Source organism: Salarias fasciatus, chromosome 9 (assembly GCF_902148845.1).
Source record: "Salarias fasciatus chromosome 9, fSalaFa1.1, whole genome shotgun sequence".
NCBI classification, from domain to species: domain Eukaryota; kingdom Metazoa; phylum Chordata; class Actinopteri; order Blenniiformes; family Blenniidae; genus Salarias; species Salarias fasciatus.
In genome coordinates, this window is record NC_043753.1 from 18123417 (window position 1) to 18149257 (window position 25841).

General features: G+C 47.2%; 1 pseudogene; it reads right to left on the reverse strand.

Moving 5' to 3' along the window:
• Positions 1-96: 96 nt before the first annotated feature.
• LOC115394558 (collectin-12-like) lies at positions 97-25483 on the reverse strand (annotated as a pseudogene).
• Positions 25484-25841: the final 358 nt, after the last annotated feature.

A 25841-nucleotide genomic window follows, 5' to 3' on the forward strand; every position in this document is an offset into this window, starting at 1 on the left:
TAAATCAATAAACTAAATCAACAACAACACCGAGGAGTTTTGTGATGAACTTCACACCAGATACCGGTTTGTGAGTCAATAACTGCAAACACCCCATGGGTTTTACATATTTATTGAGTTCTTCCTTCATTTATCCGTAGTGTTGTTCAAACTCAAGTGGGTTTTTTTTTTGTTTGTTTTTATTTATTTAAACAAAAAAAATATACCCGAGTGCAGAGAATGGAACATTTTATATTCATAGGAGTCACAGATTTTTGAACACAAGGACATAATGAGGAGTAATAGTGAGAAATAAATTGCATACAGTGTAAATAACCACAAACTTATCGACCGGAAAGTGAAACGGATTCTCACACTTTTCTAAATGGATGTGGAAATACTCAATTTACTCCTGCATGTATAAAATGGAAACGTTATATTCATGAGTTTTGACGACAACGTCCTTGAAGGTAGCGCATCAGTGGCATTCTGGTTTTTTGCACATCATCTTGCACTTTTTTTATTCGGAAAAATACACATACAAAAGCTTTACTGTGAGTCCATTTGGCTTCATAGAATCTTATATTTTCCTACAAAACTTGCATAATGAAATATACATTCAGATATTCAGTTGTACATGGAGTACAGTTTTATAAAATGTATTTCAAAAACATTTTCAGAAATATAAATCAGTTGGTGTTTTGGTAATTAAAAAAAAAAAAAAAGGGGTCTCCCTCCTTTGCCCTGCTGTATTGCACTTGCTGGTGATGTTGGCTTCAGGCTGGAGGAGAACGGCGTCTCGTCGGCGTCGGGCGGACGCCTGCTGCTGCAGCCCCCGGGCTCCTTTTCTAAACCGTCCCTTTGCTCCCTGCGTACGGACCGTCGGCGGACCCGTGCCACATGGCTGAAGTCTAGCTGCTCACTGTGCGCTTGCCGCCGTCGCGTCGCTATGATTCAGGCGATGTCGCTGCAAAGAGAGGACAGAAAAAAGTATGCGTGAGGTGAACGCTGCGGTGAAAACATCCAGATGCGAACAGAGAGTGACGCCGGCGGAGACTCACAGGGCTCTATTTCCTTCTCACAGATGTAGCTTATGAGATCTTCACAGAAGAAATCGTTCCACAGCCCTTCGTGGATGAGCCCGGCGCAGTCTTCTCCCGTTCCGTGGCCGTGGCCCCAGTTGTCCGGCTGGCCGGCCTTCCACTTTCTGAAAGCAGACAACAGAGGGCAATCACACATCAGGCTCACTGAGTCTGAACCAACAACTGGAGCTCAGGATGAGCGACTCTGATTATTGCAAGAGCCAGAAAGAATTTGATCCTCGCTAAGAAAAGGCCAAATTATGATTGAACACTTCCAGATTAATGGGGATTATGGGTAGCTGGTTTAATGGTGAAGTACTATTCTTGGTATTATTGTCGGGGAAGGAAAACGTTACTGACGTGAAAGTGGGCTCGGTCCCGTCCACCCAGCGCCACGTGTCCTCCTCCTCCCGGTCGGTCAGCCCCATCCAGAAGTAACCTTTCGAAAGATCTGCTTCTGCAGCCATTTCTGAAGGCGCAAGGCGACAGGTGAGCCGCACTTGAAATACACAGCACACCCAGAGATGCACGTCGAAGGACGAAGCGCTGGGTTTACCTGCTCTTCGTCGTCGTTGATGATCAGTAGTGAAGCAGAAGTGGATTCGCAGGTTCTCTTTGCGTCATCGAAGTTGTGCAGGTCTTTGGAGAAGAAGTAGCATTTGTCGCTGTAGTTCCGCCACTCCACAGGACAGCCTGCAACAAACCCAATTTATTGATTCAAACACATGATCATCAAAGCTTGGTTAGAAATGAAGCCAGAGCCAAGAATCAATCATCAAATGTTAACAAAAAGCACATTAAATTTGCTCGTAAAAACCCGGGTCGATTGCAAGATTGAAAGACCCGGGCCTAAATGCTGATTAAACCCTTTCACACTGCATGAGGAGCCGATTATTAGCGGGTTTAAACAGGTTTTTTTGGCCGGTGTGAAAGAGAGAAGCAAGGGTCCGTCGTCCGCTATGGGCCAAAACTAACATGTAGAGTTCTGAGACGTTTTGATTCACCATTACTTAACTTTCAAGGGTTTCCCCTCACTGAGTAACATCCCTTTATAACATTTGTAAGTAATAGCTCACCCAAAAATGAACAATTTGTCAGTTTATTTCTCACCTTGAAAATTAATCTAATGGCGAAATTAATCCACATTCAATAAGATTTTTTGGTCGATCTTGCAGTGATCTCAAACTGAATGAACGTAAAAGATACAAACCAGGTTTTTGGGGCCTAAATTATGTGATTCTTATCATTTCAAGACATTTTGGCATTGAGAGCAGCACGGGACGATAGAACAGACGCTGTGGAATGTGGAGTAATGTTGTCATTGGACTATTTTTATTTTTATGAACTTTTTTTTTTTCACTATTGCTGTCAGAGGACAGAATTATCAGCTGAATTTATTTTTCTGTCTCTCGTACCTGAGTTCCACAGAGTTGGAGACAGCGCCTCGTCCTGCAGGGACACAGGTCCAAAGGGGATCTGGACTCCTGGCTGACCCGGCAGTCCTGCTGGTCCTGGAGGTCCTGCTGGTCCTGGCAGGCCCCTCGGTCCCGGCTCCCCAGCTGGTCCCACAATGCCACGGATTCCCGCCGGGCCCTGCGCTCCCTGAGGACCGGGCTGTCCGTCTCTTCCGGGCAGACCGGCAATACCTGGCTCTCCTCTTTCTCCAGGAGGTCCGGCGCGGCCTCCGGACCCCCGGGCGCCCTTCACTCCGGGGCTACCGGGCGCCCCACGCGGGCCCTTAATCCCTGGTAGACCTGCAGGTCCCTGTACGCCCGGCGGCCCTTTAGGTCCTTGCCTTCCCGACACTCCTTGCACTCCACTGTCTCCCTTTTGACCCGTCACTCCAGCTGCTCCCTTAGATCCTTTGTCTCCTTTCTGGCCCCGGGGACCCGGCGGACCTGGAACAGAGCAGAAGTGTGTGTGTCACTTGCTTTGCTGAGACTTTATATGAAGCCGCAGCCGTGCATCTCTCACCTTGTAAAATAGTGAAGTTGGTTATGAGTTGGGAGTGCTTGGTGTCCACCAGCTTCATCTCCTCCATGACCATGGAGAGGTCGGTGACCTCTCTGTCCAGACGCGCCGCCAGCTCCTCCTGCTGGGACCTCAGCGCGGCGGCGTCCGTCGCCATGTCCGCCACGCTGCTGTTGAGGTTCGACAGGAAGTCGGAGTGGCGGCCGACGGTCTCCGAGCAGGAGCGCAGGTCGTTCAGGTCGAGGTTGATGGCTCCCAGCAGCTGCGTGGAGAAGCTGACGTTGCCCGTCACTCGGTCCACGCCCTGCTCGAACTCGTCCACTCGCAATTCCAACCGATCGAAGTTCGCGGACGTGAGGTTCCCGAAGTCCCGCTGCCAGTCCAGGAGCTCCCTGAGCGTCTGGTCGTGCGACTCCGTCAGGCTGCTGGTGTTCTGGAGCTGGCCGGCCATGAGAGCCAGCTGCGACCCCACGTCCTCCAGGCTGTCGTTGTCGGCCTTGGCCAGAGCCGAGACGTTGCTGGCGAGGATCTGCAGGTTCTCCACTCTGCCGCGGAGCCACTCGGCGTCGGAGCGCGTCTGCCGGGCGGTCTGCTCCAGACCCTGGAAGTCGCTGCGCATTTTCTGAATGGCCTGGCTGGCGTCGTCCACCGAGCGCTGCAGCGCGGCGATGAGGCCCCTCTGCTGGGCCTGGGTGAGGTTCAGGCTGCTGATGCTGAGCAGCGCCTGGTTCTGGAGCTTGACCTGCTGCTGGAGCTCCCTCTGCAGCCGGCTCGTGTCTTCCTGCAGGCTTTCGATGATGCCGCCATACGACTGCAGGGTGCTGTTCACGATGCGCAGGCTGGCCGTGTTGCTGCTCAGCAGAACCTGAATGGAGCCCTGGCTGCTCTGAAGGTCCGAGCCGACGTTCTGCAGCTGCTTGAGCTTAACTTGATCGCTGTGGATGCGCTCTTCCACCGCAGACAGCTGCCTCTGAAGAGTCCAGATGTTGGTCTTAAAGGCCTGGATGCCCGTCGAGGTATTTTCAGACTTCGCTCCAGATTGATCATCTGAAAATGAAACTGAATTCAGTACAAAGCTTAAAACATTTCAACAGTTCGCCAGTCCTTTAACTTAAGTCCAAATACGCACCTAGGTTTTGCAAATCCGTCTCAAAAGCGGTTATCTTCCCTCCACATTTTGCGATGTCTTCAGACACACTGTCAACCTTTTGCACCACTGGAAAGAAACAGGTTAAGTAGAACAAAGATTAGCGTCACAAGCTCTGTCCTTTATTAGCAGACCAAACAGGGACGACGGCGCTGTCTGCAACCACAGACGAAATACATAAAAAAGGATCAGAGCGGGAACCACAGCCAGTCACCAACTGAAACCAGGAGAGATCCAGCCCCATGTCTTGTAGGCATGTAATAACAGTGGACTCAGTTAATGTAATCTCTTGGGTTAGGTCCGGTTTAGTCCGGGACAGGAAGTGATTTCGAAAAACAGGAATTTTTGTGTTGTGGCGCATCTGCTTTGCGTTGAGACGCAAGATAGGGACCGGAGGGAGGAAAGATGGAGTGGGTGGTCAACGACGGAGACTGACGGTGGAGGTGCACGGGAGGACACAGGCGAGGGCCGCGGGGAACAGGAAGTGACCTGGAGGGGGGGGGGTCTTCAGTAAACAGCAGGATCAAAGAGTGGAGACAGACGCCGTGGCAGCGAGGCTCTTCACGCCCCCACAGGCGACACCGGCGTTCATTTCCTTTGGTATGTGTCTGGGATTCCTGGGAAGCGGCCCACTCTACCACCAGCCTCGCCAGGGGGATGCATCCTGTAACTGGGAACAGCGTGGGCTCCTCTGCTGGGAAGCGGCATCGCGGCAGTTTACTCCAGCAGTTCAAAAAAAATGCAGACTTTCACTTCGACCCCCCTCAAAAAAAACAAACAAAAAAAAAACAAGCTGAGCTGCAGTAAATCCACCCGTCACCAACGAAAACACAGATAAAACATTTTATTTGCTGTCCCACGAGTACTAACGTTAGCCTGAAGTGCAACTTTATTCAGATTTGTGTGTTTTCCAAAAAGCTTATTTGATTTCTTTCTGCAAGTTGAACGAAGCAACGAGACAATATAAAGTTTTAAATACTGGACAGTTTTAAAATGTGTCACAATTCTAGAATGTTTGACAAATTCAGAAGATGTGTCAGCGCCCCCCAAGGGGATGAATAAAATATGCCTAGTTAGCTTGTTCTTTGATGTACATCCAGTCCCTGCAACGCACAACAGCGTGTCAAATGTGATGCTTCCTTTAGACGCTAACCTGGAAAACAGAAAACTGGCAACAACAAAAAAAAGAAAGAAAAACCTTTCGGAGCTTTTCCTCTTGTTTTGTTCATGCGCTGGCCTCCGGAGAGGATCGTTGCATCACTCTGTGGTGAAACTAACTATAAAACACAGGCTGAAATTGCAAAATGACTGCAGAGGAAAGCATTACTTTAGCTCATGAGTCAAAACTGTTAGGGGGATGGTGCTGGTTTGTAGCTAGTTTGAACTTTTTCCAGATTTTCTGGGGGTGGTTACTGGAACTGTGTGTTAACACTATCCAGACTTTTGTAACAAGAGTGATTTTTGATTTTTTTTTCAAAATGGTATTATTCCTGCAGAGCATAGGCCAAGTCAATAAAGGCTTAATGTTCACTGATTTCCATTCACTGACTTCACTGGCTGAGGGTTCAGCTTAATAACTTATGAACACTGCTGGCAAACATTCTCAACTAGTCCAATGCAACAAAAACCATTAATTTAGTAACGATCTATAAAATCCCACAGCAGAAAAGATGTAACCGGGTGAGAAGCCACAGCCACATCTCACTGTAATGGGAAAATAGTATACATACCATATATTAACATATTTACATACAGTATATACTGAATTATATAGACAGTCCATATATGAAAGACCCCAAATCTCTACAGATACGGTGTAAACTAAATTCAGATGGCTGCTTGTGTTTTGGTGCACATTCATTTGCCTTGTTTTAAATAGGTCACTTGTAAATAAGTTGTTGTATTGTGTGTCTGTATTTTCCATTATGGCTTTATGTGAATAAGTGCAAATATACTGTGAAAGTTACGTGACTATTATGTAAGTGTAACTGTCCTGTCTGTTCCAAAACAAACCCCTCCTCTGCAGAACATACCTGGCAATAAAATCTTTTCTGATAGTGATAAAGTCACTCATACTACACATACACATCGTGTCTGAAAAGGAGTAGGAAGAAGCAAATCCTATTTAATCCCCCTCCCCACTTTTGTATACCACTTTACTCTCTAATACGTGCCTGCATCCTCCAGACCCTGTCTGACAGCCTACAGTAACCTATCTGGCTGCTTCCTCCTATATGGATCACACATGTCATTATAACTTGCAGGTTTCCCTGTGCTCAAAGTTACAGTAAGATTTAACCCAGACCACCACCAGGAGGCACTAAAAACTACAACAATGGCTAATGTTCAACTTGAATTGTTTGTTTTGAGTCCTTGCTTGCTGTTGTGTGTTTTGTGTCCTATTTTATTTTGTTTTTAAAGAATGATAATGCCATTGAGAGGTGGAGCCTCTTCCCTTTCCTGTTGTCTTTAAGGAAAATGAAAAAGACATGAGCCCTCTGGGCCCAGAGAGCAACCTCACATTCATGTCAATCAAAAAAGCTGCAGGAGAGAAGATAGAGGTCACCGATTCCCAGTTATACTTCTGAGGTTTCACAGCATCAAAACAAAAGGGAGCACGCGGAGGACGCCTCTGCGGATCGGCGGCTGAGGACAGAGGAGACGAGCACACGAAGCACTGTGGATCTCACTGCATAACCATCTGGAGCAGGGGGTGTGTTTAGGAGCTGCGGTTCCCCTGACAGAGCGCCGCTTCAGAGCCAGTAAAAAGCCCAATTTCAGTGGGTTCTGCAGGAGTTGCGCCGAGTTCACTTGCTGCTCATCTGGGATCAATTAGTCCAGCATGAAAACATGCAGCGTGGAGCGAGAAGGGCCGACTGAACCGAGAGAGCGCCGGGACAGCGTCGCTCCCGCGCTCGACTCGCAGATAACCCCCAAGAACATGCTAACTTCATGCCATTTTCACCAAATGAAAAAGCAAGAGGGGACATAACCGAGTCACATATGGGAACGTTTAGCACAATTACGGCAGGAACATTCAGAGTTCAATTCTCCGAAAGACGGAGGGTTGGATTCCCAAGATGGAAAAAAACGAGGAAAAGGCCAACCAGGAAGTTCAGGTCCACAAAGCCTGAAGAACTTTGGCGGAGGTGTGAGGTCTGGGGCGTTGGTAACATAAAGGGAGAGGAGGTCTGCGGGTTGGAAACAGAGGGGCTGAAGCACAGAAAGAACGGCAGACAGTCAGAAGTTTAAACCTAAAGGCTCTGTTCACTCAAATATCAGAATAGAAGAACAAAAAAAAAAAAAATCCCTGGATGGTCTCAGGGCAGACGTGTAAGCGAGATGACGGTGTATTTGATCCATCTTGCTCTGCTTTTCAGGGCACAGCATCTGAAATCTGAGACACGTCTCAAAACTTGGGTAAGCAAACGCTGCACGACTGCGGCGTGATTGCGTTGAAGGGATTGTTTGCATTAAAAAGTCAAACTTTCTGAGGCTCGCTAACGTGTCTGCATGAGTGATATCTGAGGCCAAAACCTCTGATTTGACTCGTAGGTGCAGCAGAACAAATGTCAAAGTTTCCATTACTGATTTACTGCCATTAAATAATGACCACAAGGCTCTGCCAAAAATCATACATGTCATGCTCGGGCACGTTAAAGGCCACTAGGGGGACAGAGGGCTCCTATTTCTTGGCAGCAAAAAGAGAAACCTAATGATATGTTTGGACAGCGGCTCTTTCAACACAATGTAAGTGAGTGATTTGAACATTTCGGGACACAAAGAGCTGCCTTGTAGATCCATGAGGTCACCGCGACTCGAGGCAAAGAAACCTCGTCTCACCTTTGTATCCCAGCACGGCCACGGCGATGGTGAGGAGCGTGCACAGCACGTAGAGCAGAGCGATAGACGTCTTCAGCGCCCAGTCATTCTTACACTTGGTGCACTGGGAGCCTTCCTGGATCCCTGCGTGGAAACAGAGAAAAGAAACGGGACTCAGTGTGGCGGTTCAGGAACAGACGTGTGGGCAGAGGCTGGTCACTTCAGGGCTCCAGGACTTCCACATCTGGACAAACAACCCCGTCGTCTACATTAAAAGAGTCCAGCAGTTCCCCCGGGGGCCTGGGCGGTTGGAGGGGTAGGGGACACAAAAACAATCCCCCCTGCTGACTTGTTTACACTTAAGGACATGCTTATTTTCCTGAACTCGGTCCTCAGTCAGCCCCAGTGAACCGTGTCTCTTCCCCTTGTGTAACAGAAAACACTGAATGTAAATCTTTCACCTGTTTTCCTTCAGTTCCAGGATCAAATTGAATGAAAGACTCTCTGCTGGTGGGGGCACTGCTGATTATTCTTTTTTTTTTTCTTTTTTTTTTTTGTGAATCATTTTCACTAGAAAGATGAGTGGCAAGGCCCACTGCTGCCGGGAACACAGCTGCGTTTCATTTTCAAGACAGGAAGTGTGTGTCTGTGCGTGCACGTGTGTGTGTGTGTGTGCAGAGGGGGTTCTGGCGTTCGTGTGCCCAAAAATAAACTCTCCTTACGTGCTGAAATATGAAAAGAAAGTTGCCGTGCGGCGTGGAAACACAATGCAGGGCATAACGGCAGGAACGGAAGCCAGTCAGCTCCCCTCACACATCAACCTGAGAGCTTTAACAACCGCTTGCTGCCAAAGGCTTCACTACACATCGTGTTCAATGTGTTTTATATGATGAGGTAATGCTTAAAGCAACACCAAACGCGGCGCTGATTGGCTCATCAGCGTCCCGCTGGGCCTTTAGGTGCCAAACTTAACAACACGATTTGTTCTCACAGGTGTGAGGGGATTGTTAATGATCACTGAGAGTTTAAGAGCAGGTCCAGCTGGGGGGGGGGGATTTACCGTAAAGGAGGCCGAGCGAGTCCAGCAAAAAAAAAAAAAAAAAGACCGACAGCCAGTTTCAAACAGGACGACTCCTCGAGTGTTCGAGGACTGTCAAGTCAAGGAACGGTGAATGGAGGCCTGCAGGAGTTCATCCATAAGCAACAAACAGGAGGAAAGACAGGATGCTCATCAGAAAAGTGGCTGGACAACTTGGAAAGCGGATCTCTGAAAAGATTTTTGGGGGGGGGGGGGATCAAGACGTGCTCTGATAGGCTGAGGATACAAATAATCAGGCAGGGCGACGCACCAGTGGCAGGCGAGTAAAGTTAGGCAGATATCATGATTTGGCCAAAAAACAACTCAGGAGGAGGCTACAGATATGCTCCTTTGATGCAAATATGCCACTATAATGTAGAACAGCAGGATTCTGGTGTCTAAATTTCTCTGAAATAAATGAAATGACATATTCAGGTTTGATTTTGGTCTGGTTTACCCTTTTTATCAGACTTGTTTCATCAAAGTGACATATCTCTTATTATTAAGAGATATTATTGATAACCATGATTTTCACTTTCAAGTACACAACAATCTTAATGCCATATAATCTTTTTAGTGGATTAATTTTTTACTGTTTTTCACTGTTTGCCAACACAAATGACACCTTTCATTTGAAAATATGTCTCAAAAGTCTGTTTCCAGAAATGACAGTGCAAATGTCCATAAATCTCATCAAAATCTCTTCTCATCACTTCTGGTAAAGGAGTGATTTTTTTGTCAAGCTGTTCTCTTTTCTAAAACAACTGGATCATCATGTGGAAGTGGACTCCGTGGAGACTGGCCTCAGCTTTCAGAGCTTTAAATGGCTCACAGCCACGTACAGTTCGTGTAAAGAGCTTTAATTGCATCTTTAAGGCATTTTAACAAGTATTTATGCGAGCGAGACATCTTTCGCCCATCAGAGAGTGACTGGTGCAGCTGTACGCCATCAGAACTTACTCAAGTCTTCCCTCGCCACTTGCTCAACTGCACTCTGGGAATTCGGCCATGATAAATGGCCGCTTTTCTGACTCATTAGTAATTGCGGACGTGTTTGAAGCGTCAGCTCATGCGCGTTTGCACAATTCAGGAAACACATCAGGTCACGAGCGAAGCCGAGTCGCTCAGATTTTCATGTTTACACATCCGCTGCGCCGAAATCACACCGAAACAATCTGTAAAGATATAAACTGTTACACAGCGACACTTTTTTTTTTTTTCTATTTTACTGCACACTGAGTGACAATTTTCAGAATAAGCTCAGAGTTTGGGGCTGGCTGTCAACTGGCATGAAGCAAAACTAGTTCCTGTTATCCTCAAACTCTCCACAGAATAAACAGCAAAGATCAGAAACTGAGCCTGTTGGTGGGTAAACTTGGTGGATTTTTTGTAGCTTGAAAGGTAAAGGGTTCTTTTCAACTTTTAAATAAAACTAAATTAATTCACATGTAAATAACAAACATTAAGATATGCTGCTTCATGCTTGCTGACTGTCATATAAACAAACTGCTTTCACAGATTGTCAGATTTGATCGCAATGAGACAGCACAGATGTATAAATGATGGGTAAAATATGCTGAGGCAGGTCGCATTTAGAGAGTAATCTACAGGTGAAGTCATGTTTGAAAAAGAAAAAAAAGAAAGCGACCACTTTTTCAATAAATATTCCATGGTCATTAAAAAAATAAAAATCAAGCGGAGAGTGGAAAAACATCTGTGAACATTGAGCCAGTTGTTCGCAGTTTGCCGTGAGAGGCTGCTTTTCCTTCAGTTTGGCCGCTCATCGTCGAGGCAGACGCTGATTCGTCATCTTTCCCTTCAGCCGGCAGAGCCTGTCAGATCAGATCCACCGCCAGCGCAAAAACAAGCCAGTCCAGGACGCCCAAACCACAGACTGACAGCACTTTCACTGCTCATAGCAAAACAGACAGGATATTCCAAAACAAAGGGCTTTTCCACAAGAAGAACAAGACACCAGTGGGTTTTTAGATGGGAACGGGTTCGCTTTGTAGTAGTGAGCTTTGCTTCAACAAAGTCCGGCATGGTTCTTTTTAAAAACCCGCTTGTTGCAGAGATGCCTACCTTGCTGATAATAAAGCGTCTCTCGCCAGCCTCATTTCCTGAAACAAAGGGCTTCCCCAAACATGGCCCCGGAAGTCCCAAAATAATGTCCACGAGGCCACAGAGAGACGCACGGCTCACACTCGGGCCCTGCTCGTCGTGTTTATCGACTGTCAGCAGCGGCAGGAACGCTATAGTAACGGACGAAAACAAAGCTGCGAGCTGAGGTCACGCAAACTGCGATTTTGGAAGGAGGCTTTGCCTGAACACCCGAGTCTTTCCAGGAACTGGAGCGCACGGCTTCTCTCTGCCCGTGCAGAGAGCAGGGAGTTCAGCGTCAATTAAACTAAAGTCAATCCATGACTAACTCCTTGTGTTGCTCTGCAGCGGTGCATCGTTGGTATTTTTAGGCCCTAAATGAACGGTGCTCTGAAGTCAGGACAAGTAAAATTACTATGTACACCAGGTTTCTCCGTCCATCCATCTTTTATATCTGTTTAAACATTCTGGAAACGTAGCTCAGAGTCAATTCCTCCACATTTTTTTGATATCAGGAAGGATCTCTTTGTGCTCAACATTCTGTAGCACAGATGGGACTCATAACTCCATTTTTACATACGCCTGACACGAGGAAAGGATCCGTCACAATGCAGCTGATGTGAGGTTTAAACATGTTCTGTGATCCTCAGAAAAGAACAGAGGCATTAACATAATAAGGAGAACTATCATAATGACTTATATCTCATCTATATCGAAGAAAATGCACATAATGATGCTTAAAGTAAATCGATTTGAATGTTAGGACCAAAACTGTACGTGTTTTGCTGTTGTTGTTTAGAAATAGCTGCCATGGTTCAAGACATCTGTCATTTATTATTCAAACTGAAAAAAGATGTTTGAAAGGAACTCTGATAAGCTGTAATCCAAGCCAAGTTGTTTTACAGTCAGGAGGGAGACGATGGCCCAGGGAATGAGTCATCCACAGCCCGGCTCGCTCAGGGGCAACGAGAGGTGGCCTGGTGTGTGTGCGCGCGTGTGTGTGTGTGTGTGTGTGTTACAGAACAAGTGCAACAGTCCATGACTTTTAATGTTTCTGGACATAAATCAATGACTTTCAAGCCAACCGCTGATGGAAACACCTGTAAGTGAGACCTTGCTCTGAAATCAAAGCTGTGCTGCCTGCGATGTTTCAGATTACCTGCCTCTACCGATCTGCTTCTGCAGCAAAACATCCTCAAGGCTTTTAAGTCGGACCCTGTGGCATTTATCCTTAGAACTTGGACCTTGAGAAAGGAAGGTGATCAAGGTTTTCCAGTTAAAAAAGAAAAAAAAAATCAATTTGAATGTCTTTTTTTGCAAAAATCTGGAACCTCCTAACAAATTAATTTGCCAGTTAGAGCTCTTGGGGAAGGACTGTGCGTCCATGCCGAACACCACCTACTGGAAACACACACAGCTGACTGGCAGTGGAGGTCCTGGCCGTGCGGCTGCTCCACCTCATAACCGGCCGTCCGTAAACAGCGTGGAGAACATATTCTGCACTTTCTTTCACTTTGAGGCTGTACCTGTCAATGACGCAAGCAGAGGAGGTCCAGAGCGAGGGCCAGAGGATTCTGGGTCTGTGGGATGGCTCTGGGGCCCTGCAGGAAACCGACACCGTCCCGGCTCCATGTGTGGTCTGATCCTGGTTCCATCTCTTTTATTACGGGTGATGGGAACCATACGCCTCCGTCACAGGAGACACATGTGGGCATAATGACTGTCAGTAAATGAGGCAACGGAGGGAGGAGGGGGTGAAGACGAGCAGGGTGAAGCCAAAGTTCTGTCACACGAGAGGCAGTTCGAAGAAAAAGGGAGAAAGTCTGACCAAAAGAGAAACAGAGGAGGCAAAATGATTAACAGATCCATAAGCTGAAGGGGAAATCGTGATGGAGCTTGCTGAAAAGTAAAAGCGTGAAACCCCTCAGACATCCACAACCACAAGCCAAGAACCTCTCAGGGACTGTAATGCCGGCCAGATCGTCCAAGTAAAGAGTGTCGGAGAGGGGAAAGGTCAACAAGAGGGGCGTCTTTCACAGGACTGCTCTCCTCAGACTTTCTGTCACATCCAACAAAAGAAATTGTCAAACTGAGAGGCAACTAAGATTACAGTATCCAGAGACTCTCCCAGCCTCCAGATGTCTGCTGCTTCCAGGAGAGAGAAGAGAAGCAGGTTTAGTCTTTCCACATAAAGATCTAATTCATCCGTCAGACTCCTTTTGATCTTCAGGCCGGTTTCCAACTCAGGTGGCGACGTTTCGAGAACATCCAGCAGTATTTTAGCTTACAGGCTGTGATAGCAGTCTGAATCCACTTCATACATGCCTGTGACAGCTGCAGATGATTTCTATGGTGGGAGGTAATCATTTCATCTTGAGTTCATTCAGTTTTCCTCCTTTTTGGTCTCCGTCAGCTCAGGATGGAGGCATCTCTGGAGCTTTAGTTCAGTTGGTGCAGTGGGTCGTCCTGGCGGTTCATTCTGTCCACTTTTCAAGATATTTGAATTCACATGCTGGGCTGCACTCCTCTGTCACAGCGATGACGAATCGCCAGCTGATAGTAAAGGATGAAGGAATCAAGGTTTTCAGATGAGCTGTGGTCTGACGGGCGTTCAGGCAGCATCCACAGCCTCTCCTCGCCCCGCCCCCTCCCTGCAGCCCCCGCTTGGCTCTGCACAGACTCAGCGCTCGCTGCAGTAACACAAACAGGTCGTCTTTCCAGAAAACTTCATCAACAATGGAGTGGGGAGTGGAAACGGACTTACTCAGCTCGGGGATTTGGGGCCCGCGGAGCGACTTGGGTTTTAGTTACAAAAGGAAAACACTGGTGCTTGAGCAGCTCTCTAGTAAGTGTGTGTTTCTCCTTGTCTGTGTGTGTGTGTGGCCCGCTGGTTAATGATCCACACATTAGCATTGAAAATTTGCTATAAGGGCTCGACTTTGAAAGAAATCCAAGACGGTCAGCAAAAAGTGTGGAAACGCAGCGAGTTCAAAGTGGGAATTCTGGGACGGAGGGCAAGAAAAACAAGAAAAACACCCAAATGGAAAACATCACTCAAAGCAAGAAACCACCACGCAGCACTCGATAATATCATCTTCATCATTATCTTTTTCCATTGACGATGCAACACGAGGGAAGCTGAAGGTTGCCCGTCAAAATGTGACACCCACTACAAAGACCCCCGGTGCTGACGGAGCGCAGGCCAGCGCTTCATGGAAAAACAAACAGCGAAATGTCACCGGTCGGAGAGAAAACCAGAAATAAAATAAATAGCGTGAAGTTCTCCGTCTCTGATGAGCAGCTGGGATAATAAACCACAAAACAGTATTGGTGGCATGGCCTCTCGCTGCTTTTGGAAATTCAGATGGGAACCTAAAGCGACTCGTACAGCTCATTTACTCGTTGAATAATGTTTAAAGTCGGTCTGTGTTCGCTGTTCATTTTCTTTTTCATTCATCTTTGACCACTACAGTGTGTGTTCCTTGGTGTTTAGAGTTACAGCTGATAACAAACCAGAGCGAACTCTGGATATGTAATGTTGTAAAAAAACACAAGAGAAAAGGCATGCTGGGAATTTTATTTGCAGTTTGGGAAATCTGGCAAGAACTCAAGTGGTTGGGGAAATCTCTGCAGGACAGCTCTTTAACAGGCTGCGCCCACATCGGCCAAACTCATCACCACAGTGGCCACATTCACCACCGACTCCGCCATATTGGGACCGGACCGGTCCACCGAAGGCCGGCGAGGGAACCCGCTTCCTTTCCAGAGCACATTTTCTTCTTGACCCGATGGATTCTTCTTGGTACTTGGGGTGTCGCTTGCGGGTAACGTCTGTATAACATTATGGTCGGTGTGGAATGAGCCGCTCTGTGATTTAGGGATTTCTAGTAATAAAAAGCTCTATCATTTAATGGTGGCTTTAGGAGACGACGGAGAGCTTTAAACCATAAAGATGACTGTGGTCTGCCTGCTGTCAGGTGCTTATAGAGCATTAGAATAAGTTTACTTTCATTTCTGATACATCCAGCTTGACATTCATGCAAATTTAGAATATATTGTGATTTAGTGAGAGCAAATCTTCTTCAAATAGAGAAATTCCAGTCATGCCTGAGCTGCTCTCCACAGCAATTAATCTTTAAGAGATTAAACCACTTACGAATAGTTCAATGATTTTCCAAAAAAATGTTCAGACACCTCCAAAATCAGCAAGAGGTTCCAGAAAGAAGCGAGGATTCATCTGAGGTGGGATCCAGTGGGCGCTCGGTTCTCTTCTGGGTGGCCCAGTGGATCTGCGCTCACATGCGGTCAGTCTGACTGACAGCGAGCCATCCCCGTCTGGAAGAAGAACTGCGTTCTAACGCTAGACCCTGTTTAGACAGACACACTCCAGACTCGAGGGTGGCACGCTCTTCTACCGCCGAGCAGTCGAGGCAAAGCATCGCAAGCCGCCTGACATCTGGATCGTGAATCACGTGGAGGCAGGACCACTCACCGACGGCAGTAATCGACACCAGACAATTGCTCTAAATTACTCTACACAACTGTTTGTTTAGAGTAATTTAGAGGCAGCGCCCGGGAGGAGATCTGAATCTGTGATTCTCGGGTGCGACTGGAGGCCACGGTGATGATTTCTATTAACCTAAAGAGTCCGACGTCATTACCGAACTCTGTTATCAAGCTGATGGGTAATCGTGATCTTTTCCCATAAAAAAGAATCAAGAGTTTTTTTTCTCTCTCTTACTTTGGGACACTAATGTATTCTGATCAGATATTGGTTTGAAAAGAGGCCATTGAAGTAATTGCAGCGATCTTCCCTGAAGGAAGAATTAGCTTGATGATTGAGATGAATTTATGTTCAAAGTGTCTGCTGGGAGGAAACCGAGTCTGAGTTTGGAGATAAATGTCATCCGTTCATCTCCCCACACAAACACTGCAGATCCCTTGTCAGCTCCACGGTATATAGGCTACTCGTGTTTAATACATTTTCATGCTGCTCCCAAAACCACTTGGCAACAGCAAAAAGATCCACTTTCAATTTTTAACAGTGTGGACAGATAAAAAAGGAATGGGGTGAATGGAATGATGGGTCATTTAAAGGAATTCTGTAGTAAAGGCCTGGAGCTACAGACGTCTAATGAGATAAAAATCATCACTTTTTACTGTTTAAAGGCCACAACAACAAGTTTTAAAAACACAAGTGCCGGTGAACCACAGCAATATCACACCATCTCATCAGGTGACTGTTTCACTCCACAACTTCACCACCATTAAAGAGGTCCAGCCACTGTTTGTCTAGACAAAACATCTCGGACTTCCGTGTTCGAGCAATTATTTCAAACAATCCTCTCTTTCTTGGCAAATTCCTCGACCGTGCTTCCATAAAAGGAGACCTGGAACTGCCGAACACGTGGAGTGACTGAATACAGAGCAACACAAGCGGCACTAACAGCACAGCGTCGGTGTGTTCAGAGATCCTCTACCTCTGAGCGAGCGTGCACTCGAGTGTGTCCGCTACGTGAAATAAGAGAAATGCGATCCAGTTTATTTTATTAATGCATTAATTGAACGTGCATGAATGCATATAGAGCTTTAGGCTAAAGGTGCCAGAAAATGAATTTAGTGAATTCCATCTGTCGGCAGTCTGAGCCACACGTGGAAAATGTGATAGTCATTATGGATCTGACAGGGTTTTGGAGCTGAACGCCATTCCTCTCCGCTTCAACTCCCTTTCGCAAACCAGGAAGCTGTGAGTTGATGTTGGCAGGCCTCCCTGTCGTCACCCCCCACCCCCCGACACCCACCCCACCCCCCTTTCATTAACATTTTGCACCCTGAATAAGAGATTTGGCCGGCTTTATTACTTTTACCAAAGGAGGAGGAATAACAATCCCCGGGATCACTGTAAAAGCGGGCCGGTGTGTTCTGCCGCCGCGAGGTGTTGGAGAAAACCAGAGTGTTCACGGATACGAGGGACCCACTCAACATAAAACCATCAGTGAGGCTGTGTGCGTACGCACACACACAAAGCTTCACAGGAACTATGAAAATCCTCTCTCTGCTCTTTCATTCAGTTTCTCAATCAGTGACTCAGACCTCCTGTTTGTAAAAAGCTCTCCACACGGGCCACAAGCGAGCGCCAGAAAATTCCCTCCTGACATCTGTGCGCGGGTCACGTCGAGGACACCGGCGTCATTATGGCGTGCGCGCCGCTGGAGGAGGGACGCGTGGAGCCCTGCTGCTTTTCCTTACTCCTAAAGGCGAGTCGGAGAAGTCAGTGACAGTCAGACGGTCAGCGGCCAGACTGAGCTGAAAACTAACGGCCAGCAGTTCAGCACATGTGTCGCTCTGGCAAAAACACCAGCGCTCCGTATCTGCTGCTCACATCGGAAGCCTCGGTGCTGTTTGTGGGGTAACTGCAGTGTTAAATAAGTAAAATCCTGAATGTTGTTCACGTCTAACACGCTTTAACCAAAATCTATTATGAACAACCTGAAAAATATGGACCTGAAATCCAACCAGCCGGAGTGTTTCTTGTTAAAATAATGTTCGTAAAATCTTTCAATTACCAGAGAAAACAGGATTTCTGCCGCCCTTTGCACGCCTGATTTCACAAACTCGCCCAGATGTTCTGGCGTGATGCCAATGCAATTCCACCACCAACCTGACATCTCGCTCTCACTGCTTATCATTGATCTCCCGGCTTACCAGGACTCACACTGAAACAGTTTGAACGCCAGCAGAAAAACCAGACGATTGACTTGAATTGAACTATTTTTCACGTCTTGTGAAGTCATATTGAATATTGAAACAGGACTTGTTTCTGAATCTCCAAACGAAATGAAAAAGTAAAAATAAAAAGCTGATGTTAATAATCTCTCTTCTGTGCTATCTCGATGTATTTACGCCTTCAGACTGTTCGGTATCGTTAACGCTGAGAACGAAGTCTGCTGTAACCGACGGATGATTTCTTCCAACTGTATATGTCCATGTGTCATGAATGTGTGTAGTTTGGCCTTTATATAAACACTTCTCGCCGGATCTCTGACTGCTCCTGACTCCCTGCTCTTAAGTCACTCATACAGCCGTTTCTCTTCAGACGGAGCTCCGTTCCGGCTCCTCCACACCCATCCATCCCCTCCTGCTTTCCACTGAACCGGCTGTATCATCTCCTCCTTCTCCCACTTCACTTCCCCTCCCTTCAGCCATCTCCTGGGATGAAATACCCTGCAGCCCGGCACCTCTTGCTCTCACAGCTCATTCAGCATGGTGTGTTATCTCTGCTCCTGTCTGTCTGGTGGTGTGAGGTTCTCCCAGGAACCCAGATAAGAGTAAATCCCACGTCCCCCGCCTGTACATCATGGGCTTGTTTACATCCTGAAGTCTCCTCTGTCTGCGCCGAGTTAAAATGAGCCACCGAGCTGCTCTGAAGGCCACCATTTTCCAATCACTTTCCACTCCATTGTTTGCCGCTGTCGCCGAGGGAAACATCTCTCGCCAATATTTTTCTTGCTTTCACTCACTCGGTTGCACAGATCCCGCTCTCCTCTTTGTGTTGCTGTCTGTCGCCACATTAATTATGTGCCTTCATCTCAAATGTGTTTCAAGATTCTTCAAGGACTTTAAAACACATAAAAAAGAAATTCTTGTGGGTTAGAACATTTTGAAGACCGAATATTGAAGTGGTTATGGATGAAGAGCACAAAAAAGAGTGCATGAAGAACCACATGGAGCTAAAGTGCATGTGTCCCTCATGCACTTTAACATGAATGGTTTTAATGCTGCACAGTGTGTTAAAACTCTTAAGCCGACTTTAAAACACCAGCCAGCTTGAACTTCCTGATTTTTCCTCCACAAGTTCTGCACTCGTCAAAGAAAAGCGCAGTGCTTTATTGCTCTGTCTGCGCCGCTCCAGCAGGTGACTCCGGTAAGTGTTTTCCCATCGACAGAGCGTCTGCTGTCTGGAACAGGTGTCGACCCGCTGCACGCTCCGGCCAGCCCGACGCTGCTGCGTCTGGAGCCTCCGAGAGAGCTCGTTCCACCAGAGGAGGTCACCATGAAGCACTTAACCTCAGCCTGCGTTAAATAATTTTCGGCCTGCTGGGAGACAAGGGACCGGTTCTTTAGACACTAGATCAGTTTGGAGCTGCGCTCGAGTCCATCTGTTCAATGTTGATCATAAAAAAAAGCTTGATTTCAGTTACTTATGAGGGAAATAGCTGCTTAGTTTCCCTGTGAGAGCCACAGGGCCTTGCAACATGTCACATTTAAAAGATACAACACACTTTTTTTACTTGAACCTCATCTGGAGCCCTAAATTTGCTTTCCGTGTAATAAAAAGAAAACATGTCAGTGGAAATTGTTGCAAATTCTCATTTTCTTGTATAATGTTTGACTCTACCTAGTTGAAAGTTTCATCAGAAGCAATAAGAATGTGAGCTGCTGCCTTAGGAAGATCTTATATTAGTAGCACAGAGAAGCACTCGATCGCTGGGAAGTCAGACAGACGCGCACTCCCCCACTACCATAATAAATGTGCCTGCGAAGGCATGCTGGCTGTGAAGTTTCAAGGGCAGAAGAAAAATCTGACAGTGCTACGGCAAAACCTGAAAATGTTTTCGTTTTCTTCGCACAAGTATTAAGTGATCAAAAGCAGTCTCGCAGTTTAGGGAAAGAGCGAAGAAGCAGAATATGAGAATCCCACAACACAAAAGTGCAAAAAAAAAACCCTACAGAAACCACAGCAAAGTGTATTAAAGTCCTCATCAGACATTCTGACAAATGGTCTGCAGAGTATCGCATGACGCCGTGTATTAAACGTGTCAGTGTCTGACGTGTTGGCGTGTTTGAGTCCCGGCTAACCGGGACGAAACGAGGAAGCCGCGGACGCCCGTCGCCAGAGAACCCCGCCGGGCCGGACCGGGCCCCGGCTGTGCTGACACAGCTGCTCCCCCAACGCCGCGCTCACCTCCACGTCTCGCCGAGAGAAACCATAACAAGCGCAGGAAACAGATTAACGCACTCTGGGTTCCACACCGGCCGCAAACCTCCCGGGCCCGGCTTCTCCAAACCCGCATGTGTGGGAAGAGGAGCCATGGCAGCGGGAGGAGTCCGGCCCCATCAGGAAGAACCGCCGCGGAGCGCCGTTCTCACTGTGCTGACTCTGCCAACCTGTCTGGCCTGTTTTTGGTTATGGTACTTGGAAAAAAGTTCTCCTCGGGGAATGAAGGGATGTATCCTGTGTCTGATCTGCATGTTGGATCAACTGCTGGTAGCATAAACTAAACAACAACTAAAAACCATCCCATCCCCGTTGAAACGGCTTTTGTCACAAAACTGTACGTTCGATTGACTGTAATAAAAGACATCTGTGCAGCCATTTTGACTCCGTGAAGGAGTCGATGGTTCCAGGCAGGCCAAAACCAGCTGCCGACTTCCACCGACTTCGAGCGGCCCTAGCGGGGCCGTAAGAGCGGGCGAGAGTTCAGCCAAAGCTCAGGTAGGTTTTGTTTTTATTCTGATGGCCTTCTTATGTCAACCCCCCACAGAAAAATAAATATGTTTAAACCTTGAGCTCTGTGAAAGCTGTTCTGGCCCGGTTTCAACTTGGCAGGAAGACAGATGGGATTACCATATGAATACACTCTGGTGTGTGTGTGTGTGTGTGTGTGTGTGTGTGTGTGTGTGCTCATGTGCACATTTATATTTGTACATGAAAGATTGGAAAACGTCTATATGTGTCTGTGTAGGTGTGTAAATATACATGATGTATGCTTGCTTTACGTATGACATTATGCCCCCCCACCCACAAAAAAAGAAAAAAAATCAGAACCAGTCCACACTGACCTGAGAGAATCCGACGTTTTACTTTGCTTGTCAGTAAAAGACATTTCAACATACGGCCATGATGTGTTACTTAGTCCATATGTGTTGATATTATACCTTGTAGTTTTAAAACAACCCTCACAAAGGTCCTTGAAGCAGGACGGTGGTGTGCCTGAGTCTTCTGGTTTGTTGAGGTTTTAGCCAGGAAACTGAATGGAAGCCGTGTAAAAGTTTATTACGGCTGCAAGACTGCATCCATGAAGTCTTGGATTTCAGGAAATAGGAAAAGTACATTTAGCTATCTTTAAATCAACTGCTCCGCATGTACAGTACGATGCACTGACTCAAACACTGGATGGCACTTTTAATTTCCTCCCAACTAATTCAAATTATAGGAATGTTTTCATTTTCAAGCCACACTTGATTTCTACGGTCAGCCTTGAATTGTATATTGGTTATTCACAGATTCTCACAGCGATAATGCCGGTGCACAATCACTCACGGCGGGTCTATAACCTTGGGGAATGTATGATCTGCTGACAGCTGCCCATTCCTGAGGTATCCCCGCTTCAGGCCTCCACGAGACGATTTTCATTCAGCGGGAGAAAACGCAGAAAAGTGCTCCTGATGAAGAGTTTCTGGAAACGGTCAGGGGGCCGTGCGAGGTGGACTGAATACCTCGCATGGCTTTAAGGTTGCATTTGGACATGGTCAGATCCCTGCTGAGTATGAGCAAAGACTGCAACCAGACCTGCCACCAGGCAGAGCAAACACACTCAGAGAAAGAAAGAAAGAAAGAAACACACTGGAGACACTGGTTCACTGTAGACGATGAAACCAGAATACACAGAGAAAGCCATGCAGGAAGAACATGCAAACTCCACACAGAAACAAATAACACAGTGCAAAACCTTAAACACAAACTAAAATAAAACAATCCGTCAGCGAAAGCTCATTGCAACATTAGTTACTTCTGCTTCACACTGCGTATTTTGTAATCGGTGTTGCGACACACCGCATATTTTCCTGATTTCTGAATATCCAAGTCTAAACACTGCTCCCACGTTACCTTCACTCTGGGTAGGAAGCAGAATTAAGTGCTTTGTATTCCTGCGTAAAGTCATCTCCTTTTTAAGTTTGGCAGTGGCCTTACAGCCGAAGACAACATCGACAGCTTTTATATGTCACAACAGATCTAAACAGCCCGAGTCTCCCGGGAGACCGGAATGAACGAAAGCAAAGCATGTTGGGAGGAAATAACTGTTTTCTTCCCCTCAAGTGTTGATATTATGACACTGATTGTGGAAGCACGAGCAGCTTGTGATGGCTTTTTGTATGAATATTGCACAACAGAGCCTCCGGAGGAGCGAGGCAGACCCTTGGAGCCGGCCCCTCCAAACAGCTGCCGGGTCCCTCGGAGGGCTGGCGGCGCTCGGCGAAGAGTTCAGCGAGCGCCGTCTTCCTCCTCCCAAAGAATGTCAAGAGTTCATTTGAATAAAGTTGAAAGGGAGCTGGATCTGGATCTGTTCTCTAATCTCGACCCACCAACGAGACTTTGCACGCGCTCGCGGGGAAAGACAAACAGGATGCCCGGGCTCGGGTGACCGGGATGAAAGACGCCGTGTTTCCACACAGTTTGAATCCGTCTCTGCCGCCGCTGAGTTTAAGCGGGATCGTCTGCCGCCTCCCGTCTACTCTCACGGACCGCGGTGGAAGTGCGTGAGCCAGTCGCGCTGCAGTAACACCCTCTGAACGGAGACGCTCCGACTCCTGATCCCAAATCCGCTGCGCAAGTTCCGTCTCCACCCACTGTGGTGAAAAGTCCACTTAGCAGTAAACAGACTGGGCTGGAAAGGGTGCATAGTACAGATATCGACTCAGCTCCCACGCCTGACTGAGGAAAACAGACATTCTGAAGTCAGACTTCTCAGCTTTTTATAGTTGTCATCTGATGGCTCCAAATCTCGGAAGTTGAACTTTCCCAACTGCTGACTTTCCCAGCTGTCTGGACGCACCGTCTGACAGAAAGATGGTTTGTTTTTGTAGGAAAATTCCTAAAAACGGTTTTGCTTAGGTTTAGAGCAACGAGACACATTTGATTACGAAGACAGGACTTTTTCATTACGCAGTATTTAGAGAATACAAAGCACTAATCAACCCCAAACACATGGTTCTGGAATATGGCTGAGGTTCAGACTGTTCAGAGAAAACCCGACGTGCAGCCTCAGAACAGAAAGGCCACCAAGTTTGTACTTGAATGAGGGAATTTAATTGAATTTGTGCAGCGCTGTCAGATTCATCCAACCGGATATAAAGTTTTATGTAACCCTTCTGTGGGTACACAACAACAAAGAGAATTCTGGGGGGGAAAAAAATGCTCGAAAGCTATCCACATGAGAAACTGAGTGATCAGTGAGAAAATAAGTTTGCGTGTCATTTGGGTGAAGCGATCCTTTAAGTTTCCTCGGCCTTATCTGTGAGGTCTGGACCGGTTCACTGCAAGTTTACAACGTTACCAGGGGAACTCGTAAAATCCGCTTGGAAAAGGGGCGAGGGCGACTCCGTCAGAGCCTCGCAAGTCGTGCCGTTTGTTCACAAAACAAATGCATGTGTTGCGCCACAACAGAGAGATGCACTTCAGCTGCAGTTTTCTGAGGAACAACATCTTAGCGGTCCCGAGGCATGTCTGTGTGAGTCAACATGCTTTAAAAGGGAGTGAGGGGTTCCAGGATGGTCTGGATGTCAGGGAGCCGTGATAGCAGCCGCCGGGCCTGTGGCGAGCCGGACCTCACAGACCGGCGACCCACATTTATACTCAAACCAAACCTGGCATCACGGGCCAGATACTGTATCAGAGCGGAGGAGGCTCGGGCAGCCAGCTGTCTCCCCTGACATGAAAAAGGACTCAAGAGCAGCTTGTCCATAAATACAAAGCTGGGTCTGGGCATGTACCAGCGGGGAAAGAGAGAGAGAGCTCGGCCCACACACTTAGCACTTTAAATCCACGGCAATTTTCTTTTCACAAAACAGTAAAAGTTTTATGATTAGAGCTCCGAGCGAGCCGGGATTTTCTCTCCTCCACCTTTTAAAAGAAGCAGAAAGGTTACTCACCGAATCTCTTGTATCCAAAAGACTGTACTTCCTCCTCGTCTGCAAAGTCGTCTGTGTGTTAGAATCAGAAACACATGACATCAACAGGCTGAACACACGCTACTGGGGGGTTATGTTGTTTACGGTGGAATCAGTCGCTGCGTATCCATAAACAAAAGAAAACAAGAGGGGAAAAAAAACAACAGTACAGGGGAACAAAAAGTGTTTAATAGCAGAGAGTGAGACAGGGGACAGGGTGGATTCACACTGGAGATATGGAGGGTCAGATCATCTGTGTGTGTGTGTGTGTGTGTGTGTGTGTGTGTGTGTGTGTGTGTGTGTGTGTGTGTGTGTGTGTGTGTGTGTGTGTGTGTGTGTATAGACAGGGGGTCCAGAGAACTGTAAAAGCCACAGGCTGCGGTTTCTCTGGGTTGTTGACAGTAAACCCTAATTACACTCTGCTCCACTACGCTGAGGACCGGAGCAGAGCATGGAGAACATCTCTGCTAATGCAAAACAGATGGGGAGGAGGGGGGGAGGGGGGGGGGGGGGGGGGGGGGTGGAGGAGACACAGGGGAGACCTGGAGGGATGAGCCGAGTGTGTGTGTTTGTTGGTGGGGGGTCAAGAGAATGAGGATCCACTGATGCTGACAAAAAACACACATTCCTGAGAAGACCTTCACCTCAGATTCTCTCAAAGGGAATCAAATGTTGTATTTATTGATGCTAAAAATATACATGTTCTATTTATAGGCTACTTATTGGGTGTGAACACAAATCCAGCTGTTATTGATGAAACAATGCTGGTCATCTTTTTTCTTTTTTGAGCTTTATTTAACCTGGATCTGTCTTTCCTTCCATGTTTTGGGAGAATTAAGTGAACAGACACACTGCCTGGCTGTGCAGGCGTGTTTTGGTCTTTCATTCTTTTTAATGGGATGCAACTGGTGGAGGAAGAGGGGAAAAAAAAAACTCCCGAGTATTTCACAATTTCTGCACCGTAATGTCATCCAGATGTGGCTCATAGACCGCAGAGAAATACGCACGGATTGAAGGAAGTCCCCGAAGAGCGCATTATGAGGATTTACATGTAAAAGCGTGCACTTGGCTTCGAGCTCCGGGCTGCCTACCTTTCATGGCGTTTTAGAACTTGTTGAGGACCGTAGAAGCGATGAGGACCACTGTCACTTTTACTTCGTGCGCATCTCCGCGTCCAGCGTAGAGGTGCGAACTTTCTCCACGGACGCGCACTGTCGGCCAGTGAACCGGAGCAAAGGAAAGGAGAAAAAAAAATAAAGTTACAGGCGTGTGTTCATGTTTGGTCTTGAGTTTAGAATCCCATGGTCCAGAGATGTGCTGCTCGCTGCGGCTCGGAGGAGTTTGTGTCGCTGCGCCGGGATGAAGCGAGAGAGGAGAGGAGAGGAGAGGAGAGCCCAGCTGGAGGAGGAGAGCCGGTGTCAGGTTACAGGACAGGAGGCTCAGCATGCTGCTGCCGCTGCAAATATTCTGCTTCACTGATTGATTTTTATCACACAAAATCATCACATATAATTTAAAATATTTTTTTCTCATTCTTTTTTTTCAACCAGCTCAAGTTGGCGCGTCTTGGCACAATCTCAAAGTCTGATTCAGACGCATGAAGGTGTAACACCTCTGGCATGGATCGGTTCCCGCCTTTTCCAGTGAGCCCACGTGCTCTCCAGAGTTCCCGGTGAGCGTCCCGGTGTCCCGCTGTCCCGCGGGGAGGCGG